Source organism: Penaeus japonicus, unplaced genomic scaffold (genome assembly GCF_977035675.1).
Source record: "Penaeus japonicus unplaced genomic scaffold, GWHDUDI00000001_assembly GWHDUDI00000004, whole genome shotgun sequence".
NCBI classification, from domain to species: domain Eukaryota; kingdom Metazoa; phylum Arthropoda; class Malacostraca; order Decapoda; family Penaeidae; genus Penaeus; species Penaeus japonicus.
Window position 1 is genome coordinate 26,550,149 of NW_028234406.1, and position 2,500 is coordinate 26,552,648.

The 2,500-nt window shown below is 48.3% G+C and overlaps 1 protein-coding gene and 1 long non-coding RNA gene across 2 annotated transcripts in view; both read right to left on the reverse strand.

The window, feature by feature from the left end:
• Nucleotides 1-2,500, reverse strand: part of LOC147471984 (terminal nucleotidyltransferase 5C) — a 282,249-nt gene that overhangs the window by 107,056 nt on the left and 172,693 nt on the right. The gene's annotated exons all lie outside the window — the stretch shown is intronic.
• Nucleotides 1-2,500, reverse strand: part of LOC147471985 (uncharacterized) — a 147,952-nt gene that overhangs the window by 51,248 nt on the left and 94,204 nt on the right. The window contains exon 3 of the long non-coding RNA XR_015191008.1: nt 1,530-1,640. This is a non-coding gene — a long non-coding RNA (uncharacterized LOC147471985). The remainder of the gene's footprint in view (nt 1-1,529; nt 1,641-2,500) is intronic.

The window sequence follows — 2,500 nt, forward strand, 5'->3', positions numbered from 1 at the left end:
AGAGAGAGAGAGAGAGAGAGAGAGGAGAGAGAGAGAGAGAGAGAGAGAGAGAGAGAGAGAGAGAGAGAGAGAGAGAGAGAGAGAGAGAGAGAGAGAGAGAGAGAGAAAGAGAGAGAGAGAGAGAGAGAGAGAGAGAGAGAGAGAGAGAGAGAGAGAGAGAGAGAGAGAGAGAGCGATCAGGGCCCGGCGATGACGAGTGCCAGCAGGTGCCAGATGCGGGCGTCATGCACGAGCAAGCGGGAGGCCGCACGATGCTCATGACGGCTGTTGTGTGCGCTGTGCCATGCGTTTTGCTGCGTCACTCTCCCGGCTAAGTAAGCCAGTTCTGCTTATAAGAATTTATTTTCCTTTACTGAAAATATAACACTGGGCCCAAAGAAAAATAAAGTAAATAACAATGATAATGATAATAATGGTTATAATAAAAATAATTCCAATAACAACGACAACCATAATGCCAATAATAATGACAATCATTATAAAAATGTGACAATATCAAAAATGATAATAATAATACTTATAACAACAAAAACAACAAGCACCCAGAAACCCCTCGTCATCACCACCACCACCACCATCACCACTAGTTATTTTGTCGATCATTTTCTCTCCCATTTCGACCAAAATCATTCTGACCCCCCCCCCCCCCAACACACACCCATACTTGGGAGGGGAGGCTCGGAAATGGCGTGGGTGAATTCTCACGAAGATTTTGGAAGCAGTGAAGATGATAATTGTCGTGGCATGATTGAAAAGGTTCTTTTGTTGCAACAGCCTTGTAGGTACTAAGCGTCAGATGATCCAATTACTCATCCACCTTCACCCACTCGCCCACCCATCCACTCGCGCACTCACTTATTCTTCCACCTAGCCATCCACCCATCCACTCACTTATTCGTCCACCTACCAACACACTTATACATTCGCCCACCCACCCACCCACTCACTCACTCATACATTCGCCCACCCACGCACCCACTCACTCACTCATTCATTAATTCATCTACATACCCACTCACTCACTCACTCACTCGTCCGCCTACCCACTCTCACTCATTCATCCACCTAGTCAGTCAGGCAGTCAGGCAGGCAGTCAGTCAGTCAGTCAGTCGCCCGCCCACTCATATAATATGTTTGTATGTATCATACATAAACAAGTCTCTAATCCCAGCACTGGGAATGCGAGGGCGATGGCAATCAGAGGCATTCAGGTCTGTTGAAAGTCAACACAATAGGGAGATAACTGTGTACAATTATTGTCTGTCAGAGGTAACACGACCTGACCTAGAGATGCATACCTCATGTTTTATTGCATGAATGTATATTATGTAACATTTGTATATTAGTATATTTGACATCACTCACCCACTCTCTTCCACTTACCCAATCACTCTCCCACTCTCTCCCGCTTACTCATCCACTCACCCAACCACTCATTCATTCATTTATTCAGTCACTCACCCACTCATTCATTCACTCACACACCCACATATTCCTTCCGAGATATCCTCATTACAAACAATACTTACCCCTGAAGACACACTTCTCAACATTGCAGCTGTCAACACTTCGCACACACCAGTGCAATCGCTCGGTTCATGAGCTCTGTCTTCTGCAGAGATTTAGCATCAAACACGTACCTGCAAGAAAAGAGACAATACGATTAAATTCCTCGTAACCCAAAAGAATCTTCTAAACCAAAAACTGGTCTACAAACATTCCTATAACGAGCTTTACCAACATATAACATCGCGGCACGGGAATAGGATGTTAAAAATAGATGAGAAAAAAAAAATGAAAATCTGTTATCGTATATTAACCCTAAGAACAAGTTTTACTCTCAAATACTACCACAATAAAATGATTGAAAAAAACAACAACTCTGAGAACTCAAAAACTAGATATAGACTCTTATTCGACGAGGGGAAAAAATCAAGTGCAACATTCAGTGCACTTATGCAATCATCAGTCGGCACATAAAACTCGAAATCATCAGATCCGGCGATTACTTGCAACATTTTTAAATGCCTTTAGAAGTGAATAATCCTCCCCGTCTCCCTCTCCCTCCCACTCTCCCCGCCTCCCCTCTCCCTCCCACTCTCCCCGCCTCCCCTCTCCCTCCCACTCTCCCCGCCTCCCCTCTCCCTCCCACTCTCCCCGCCTCCCCTCTCCCTCCCACTCTCCCCGCCTCCCCTCTCCCTCCCACTCTCCCCGCCTCCCCTCTCCCTCCCCCTCTCCCCGCCTCCCCTCTCCCTCCCACTCTCCCCGCCTCCCCTCTCCCTCCCACTCTCCCCGCCTCCCCTCTCCCTCCCACTCTCCCCGCTTCCCCTCTCCCTCCCACTCCCTCCGTCTTCCTCCCACTCTCCCCGCCTCCCCTCTCCCTCCCACTCCCTCCGTCTTCCTCCCACTCTCTCCGCCTCCCCTCTCCCTCCCACTCTCCCCGCCTCCCCCCTCTCTCTCTCTCTCGTTCACCGACCCAACTCTGGCTCACGTAAGCCAG